The sequence below is a fragment of the Zingiber officinale genome, chromosome 8A (genome assembly GCF_018446385.1).
Source record: "Zingiber officinale cultivar Zhangliang chromosome 8A, Zo_v1.1, whole genome shotgun sequence".
In the NCBI taxonomy this organism is placed as follows: Eukaryota; Viridiplantae; Streptophyta; class Magnoliopsida; order Zingiberales; family Zingiberaceae; genus Zingiber; species Zingiber officinale.
Window position 1 is genome coordinate 75,292,279 of NC_056000.1, and position 7,430 is coordinate 75,299,708.

General features: G+C 41.8%; 1 non-coding gene across 1 annotated transcript; it reads left to right on the plus strand.

The window, feature by feature from the left end:
* The first annotated feature begins 2,068 nt into the window (after window positions 1–2,068).
* Window positions 2,069–2,174, plus strand: LOC122013103. Its single transcript, XR_006120445.1, has one exon. It is a non-coding gene; the product is annotated as a small nucleolar RNA R71 (small nucleolar RNA).
* Window positions 2,175–7,430: the final 5,256 nt, after the last annotated feature.

Genomic DNA, 7,430 nt, shown 5'->3' on the forward strand with positions numbered 1-7,430 from the left:
AATCAAGCCAATAATCGTGCTAACATTTCACTTGAATCCAAGAAAGCATATAAGTGAAGTTTTGATGTTCTCAAGATGTATGCCACAAAAAATCAAAACAAAATGCAAGACATAAGCAAAAAACAAAAACAAACAAAGCAAAACAAAGCAAATCAAATGCATCATCCCCCCAGACTTAAACTTTTCATTGTCCCAATGAAAACTAAAAACAATGTGGAGGAGATTTTAAGAGAAGTTACCAAGTGATGAACTCCAAATGGTTGACATTCATGTTTTTAAAGATACTCCTCCATCCAATACTCACATTCCTCCACAACTTTGAATTCTACAACAATAAGATAGACAAGAAAAATTAAGTAGAGGATACATGTTTATTATAAAGAGAGAACTAACGACATAAAAGAAAATAAGGAAAATGAACTTGGGTTGCCTCCCAAGAAGCGCTTGTTTAAGGTCATTAGCTCGACCACCTCATTAGATTCATCTAAATCTTGCTCTTGGAGGGGTAAGATATTTTAGAACCCTCCTACCAAGGGCTCTTATTATGGAGGGAGCTTTCATCAAAGGAGCTACAAAGTAAAGTATAACTCTCTCCATCTTTGTCTTCTTGGAAATTTTTTCAGGTGGTCGAAGACGGTTCAGATTGAGCTTCCAATTATTGGCCCATGTGAAATCTGCACATCCAAAAGAAAAACAAATCTCCCACAAGCATGTTATATAGTATAGAGCTAGAACCATATCAAGATAAGATGAATAAGTAATAAAACTGAATCACATCCAACAAAGTCAATTATAGGTACCTCCATAAAGTTTTCCAAAAGATCACAAGAAATACTAACCTTACTTTGTTGAGAAATACCTGAAATTTCTAAACATGTAGATGTGACTTCCTCTGAATCAAATGATGGTTCTGGCTCTAGCTTAGGTGTTGATGATATCAATGATGGTGATTCTCGAGACTCTACTAGCTCTGTATAAGTCCCTACACATTGTTCCACAACATGATCAATTCTTAAAACCTCTAAGGGTTGTCTTGACAAAGGTGGTGATCCTTGAGATGCTGCTTCCACAACACAGCTCCCTACACATTCTTCCATATCATCATCATCAACACATACATCAAAAAAAAAAACCAACATCTATGTCCTCAATAGGAGAATCAATAACAAGAGGATCAATAACTTCACTTGCAGTTTTAAGTTGATCTACCACATCACATTCATCATCTGAAAATTCGATGTCACTATAACACCTTATAAAATTTTGAGATAGATCTGAAAACTTATTTACCACTACATTATCAATAAAATCCTCATCTGAAAAATCTTCATCTTCATATATATTCAAAAATCTACACTCAACCATATTAGTGTCACAGGATTTGCCGAAGTCTTTATTTTCATTGACCCCCACTAACCTTTGTGGAAAAGGAACCCTTAGTGAAGGTCCTAGGAAAGACTGAACTCCCTTTTTCCCAAATTCCCTTTGAGCTTTTGGAGGAGGTCCAACTTGCTTATCTAATGTTGGTGTGATTAATCGTTGAGGGAAAGGTACTTCTGGCCTTTGGGAACTTCCCAGAGAAATGGAACTGAGTTCTTGTGATCTTCTATTATTCTTCTCCTCAATTCTAAACATGTCGTTCTTCAGAAGTTCTTCATGATTTTTTCCACTTCTAAACCCAACATCATCACACTTTTCATTGGATCTTGACTGTGTAGGAGGGGGATCTTCTTTAAACCATTTTGAAACAATACTATCAAGCTTTGCCCCTAAATGTTTGAACTCCTCACTCTGTGACTTGTGAATTTCAACATTTTTAGGTGGTTGAATTTCATTTTGTTTGACAGGCTCTCTTACATTTATAGCTTGCACTTTTTGAATATCTGAGGGAAATTCCATCCAACTTTTGTTCGACCATTCATGGAGGTTCAATGTCACTTGATCAATTAACAAATAAGCTTCATCTACACTTTTGTCCATAAAAGAACCTCCAGCTGATGAATCCAATAAAGTCTTGTCTGAGAAAGAAATTCCCCCATAGAATATGTGTAAAATCAACCATTTTTCAAAACCATGATGAGGGCACTGTCTTTGAAGACTCTTGAATCTATCCCATGCTTCAAATAATGATTCTCCATATGCCTGAGAAAAATTTGTTATGCAATTCCTCATATACACCGTTCTACTTGGAGGGAAAAAAATGATTCAGAAATTGCTTCTCCAATTATTCCCAACTTGTGATGCTTTGAGGACAGAGAGAATATAGCCAAGTCCTTGCTTTATCCTTGATACTGAAAAGAAATATCATCAATCGAACTACATTTGCTGATACTCCTTCACATTTCACCAAATCACAAATCTCTAAAAATGTTTCAAGATGCAGATAAGGACTTTCTGATACTTCTCCTCCAAATTTGTGACCTTGTATCATGAAAATTATCTCTGGGTCTAGTTGGAAACTTTCTACTTCAATTTGAGGTTGCACAATGGGAGATAAAAATCTTGCAGAAAAGGGTGTAGAAAAATTTCTCATGGTCCTGCTTGACATGTTAGTGCTCATGGATATTCAAGAAGAAAAAGAAAATTATCAAGAATCAAAAACAAGAAATAAAATGCAATATGAAAAGCAAGAAAGCAAATGCAGAATTTAAATTGCAAGAAAGAAAGTGCATAATGAAAACAAGAAAGAAAAGATAAAAGGAAAAAAGAAAAATGTCTAGAATAATTCATATGCTAAAGATTGCAAGATATGTTTACAAAAGAAAAGAAGAAAGAAACAAGATCAAAAGAGAAAACTGAGAAAAGTTAGATTAGAGTGCTAGAAATCAAGAATGCAAAGTTAGAATTAGAATTAGAATTGCAACAAAAAGAATTGTCAAGAATGTTATTCAAGAAAGGAAAAACTTACGAAAACAGAATTCTAACAATTAGTTATAACTATGCAAATCAAAAGAAAAAAAAAATTATGTTTAGTCTAACTCAATTGATAATTCCTAATGTTATAGCGCAGTCCCCGGCAACGGCGCCAAAAACTTGTTACGCTCCGCAAGTGTACGGAAATGTCGCAAGTAATATAAAAGATTATCGTATCCACAGGAACTGGAATAAGCACTAGAAATGTCTCAATGCGAATTAGCTAAACAACTATCCAATCGTTTCAAAAGCAAAGTAAAGGTAAACAAATCTAATATTAAAGATCAACAAACAAGAGTTTAGTGTTTTGAGTTATGATAAAGGGAGATTCTAGGAGTTTCGGTTTCTTTGTAAGATTTCTTGAATGTAAAAGGTTCACCAATTCTTATTCCTCAATTGCCAAACATGTAGAAAGTTGCCGGTTCCCTCTTGCAATAGACAACCGGCTAAGGACTGAGAAATGTATCTAAATAGGATTAATGAGACATGAACCTACGTTGTCCTTACACAGAAGCGCACCTATTACTATGCCTTCCTCGGATATCAACATAGAAGCCCACAACTTATTAATCTATAAAGATACAAGAAGCTAATCATAGAATCCATCCTACTCTCTTGAATATTCACATTTCCTCTTCAAGATTATCTCTCAAACGTCCTTACACGGGCTTGCACCTGTCACGTGGATCCCTCGGATGATCGAGTGAGAGTTTATCCTTACCAAGTCCATAAGAAATCCAAACAATCAATCAAGAATGAGAATTAAGCACAAACCACCATCAATCATTCAAGATCTAATTGATACAAGCAAGATAATGTCATTGAAACAAGAAAATGGCAAATCCATAAGAGATTACATCAATCCATCATACAAATACTCCCTTAATCCTAGAATACGAGATCTACTCCATGAATCGAGGAAGAAAACCCGAAAGAATAGAAATTACAAGCATTCCTCGAATCCCCTATCCAAGAAAACAAGAAGAGGGGAAAAGAGAAAACTTATCTATGAAGAAGCCTTGTCTTCGGATCCAATCCTCGCTCCGGAGCCGGAATCGTCGAGATCTCCCTTAGAATCGCCCAGAAATCCTCCCAAGAATGGGAGGAAACCACCAAATCTTGCTTTCTCCCAAAGGGGGAGAGATCCCCTTTCAATTCATGAAGAAGGGTTTAAATAGAGGAGGGAATCGGGCGCCACACGGCCCCTCGACACGGCCGTGTGAGATCCACACGGTCATATCCAGTTCCTTCTCTGCCAATGCTGCACGGCCGTGTGGTGCACACGGCCAAAGACCCTTCTGCTCTCTGGAAATGCTACACGGCCGTGTGGTGCACACGGCCACCACCTTCTTGGCCTCTGGAAACCTCACATGGCCGTGTAGATCCACACGGCCATGTCCTGCTTGGCCTTGGAAACCTCACACGGCCGTGTAGATCCACACGACCACCACCTGCTTGGCCTCTGGAAACCTCACATGGCCGTGTAGATTTACACGGCCATGTAAGGTTTCAGCACTAGATGCCATACATGGCCGTGTGCAGCTCACACCCCCTTGCATGGCCCTTGCACACCCTTTGTCTTAGCTTTGAATAGTTATGTTTCATTGCAACATCTTTTAGGCCACCAAGATAGGGTTTTCTCCCGTTGAAGTCTTCATCAAAGTTGTAGATCTTGAAGTTATCTACAAGTCGGTATAAAGAACAGCCCAAATCTCCAACCGAGCACAAAGTTATGGTCATTTTAGTTTCAGTCTGCAGTGCAGAAAACCTCACACGGCCTTCACACGGCCGTGTGAGGTTCACACGGCCCCAACATGACCCCTACACGGCCTTAACACGCCCATGTGAGTTCTACACGGCCAGAACATGAAGAAAACATAGTTTTGCATGCCCATGTCACTCTGGAAGCTCTAGACTTTATTTAAACTCTGTTTTTGCTCCAAATCACGTCCTATCAATCAAAATAAGCAAAGAGTAGATCTCCGAACAGAATATAATGAAAGTATGATATTCTAATGAAATAGGGTGCAATAAGCATATATTATGCCAATGAAATACAAGTAGATGAGCGTCAAAGTATGCATAAAAGAGTATATAATCTACGCACATCACAAACCAGCGGAGACTCGAATTGGGCCCGAAAGTTATACGTTCGGTGGTTGGAGATCCACGCCATTGGCTGTAGTAGGGATCTCGAAGGAGTTGAAGTGTCGCACGATGACACCCTCATTATCCGAGCAGTAATTGCAAACTATACCATTCACCGTGTATTCATTGACACAGGCATCTCAGTCAACATCATTTTCAAGAAGGCGTTTGACCAATTCCAAATCGATCGGGACGAGTTGCTGCCGATGACAACCCCACTGTACGGGTTCACTGGAAATGAGGTCCAGCCGATCGGCCAAATCAAGATGGCCATATCACTTGGGGAGGAGCCGCTCAGAAGGACGAGGACGACGAACTTCATCGTGGTAAACACTCCCTCAGCCTACAACGCTATTGACCCTCAATGAATTCCGAGCGATCATCTCAACCTTCTGCCAGAAGATCAAGTTCCCAGTAGAAGATCGGGTTGGAGAGGTCAAGGGTCATTAGTTGGCCGCTCGGCGTTGCTATGTCGAGATGGTCAAGACCGAGGAGAAGTCCGCTCGAAAAAGACCCCGGTTGGAGGTAAGCGCCATAACCGAAAAGCCCCCTACTTTAGTTTATGAAGAGAAGGAAGAGGTGCAGATCCACCCTAGCCGAGCGGAAGTCACTACCTTCATAGCTGCTGATCTGGAGGCCGAGCAGAAAGTTGAGCTGATTGCATGTCCCCAACAGAACCACGACGTGTTCACATGGTCGACGCATGAATTGCCCGACATCTCCCCGAACGTCGCCTAGCACAAGTTGCACGTCCGACCGGGCGCTCGGCCGGTGAAGCAGAGGAAGAGAAACTTCAGTGCTGAGCAGAATTTAATCATTCGAGCAGAGATAGAAAAGCTCATAGAGGCTGGCCACATCCGTGAGGTTCAATTCCCGAGCTGACTTGCAAATGTGGTGCTGGTCTCCAAGCCCAGGAATAAGTGGAGAGTCTACATCGACTTTAAAGACCTCAATAAGGCATGCCCGAAGGACTTCTACCCTCTGCCTCGGATCGACCAGATGGTGGACTCCACTACCGGGTGCAAGCTGATATGTATGCTGGATGCATACCAAGGCTACCATCAAGTGTCGCTCGCCCAGGGAGATTAAGAGAAGGTTAGCTTCATCACTGCCGACGGTACATACTGCTACAACATAATGTCATTCGGACTGAAGAATACTGGAGCCATATATCAAAGACTGATGAACAAAGTGTTTTGGCGGCAGATCGACCGCAATATTGAGGTATATGTGGACGATATACTAATTAAGTCCTTCCGAGCTGCTGATCTATGTGCAGATGTCACGGAGACATACCAGATGCTGAGGACGTACGGGATCAAGCTAAACTCAAATAAGTATCTGTTCAGCACGAAGAGCGGGCGATTTTTGGGCTACATCGTTATCGAACGGGGAATCGAAGCAAACCCTAGCAAGGTGAAGGTGCTACAGGACATGCCGCCCCCCAGAAACATGTAGGAAGCCTAGCGTCTCACCAGTCGGATTACTGCATTGTCTCGGTTCATCTCCAAATCATCTGATCGGAACCTGCCCTTCTTCAAGATATTGCGCTGAGCCACCCAATTTTCGTGGGATGAGGAGTACGACTGGGCATTCGAAGAACTCAAGGCGTATCTGAACTCGTTGCCTGTACTAGCTAAGCCAACTACCGGTGAACCGCTCTGAATCTATCTATCCTCGACCGAGCATGCTGTTGGCTTGGTACTGGTTCGGCAGAACGACGAAGAACAACCAGTGTATTTCCTAAGTCATATATTAAAAGACGCTGAGTCCCGCTACACTGGTCTCGAGAAGCTTGCTTTTGCATTAGTACTCACCGCTCGGAGGCTCTGCCCGTATTTCCTCGCACACACTATCATTGTGATCACCAACAGTCCTTTGGGGAGAGTCCTCCTCAATCCCAAGGCTTCCAAATGACTGATCAAGTGGACAACAGAGCTAAACTAATTCAACATCCAATATCATCTCCGAAAGACCATCAAAGCGCAGTCCTTGGCGGATATCGTCACGGAGGTACAAAATCCTGAGCCCGACTCGATCTCGAAAATATATGTGGACGAGTCGTCCACTCGGCAGGGGAGTGGGATCGGTGTACTGCTCATCTCCCCTCAGGATGAACGGATTCAACTATCCATTCGCCTGGATTATCGGGCGACCAACAATGAGGCCGAATATGAGGCGCTTATAGCTGGCCTACAAGCCGCTCATCACGTCGGAGCCAGCATAGTTCTAATTCATTCGGACTCACAACTGGTCGATCAGCAGCTGACTAGGGCGTTCGAGATAAGTAATACGTGCCTCAAACTTTACGCTGAAGCCTTCGAAAAGTTGAAGGCCAATTTTTGGGAGGTTATTTTACAAAAGATCCC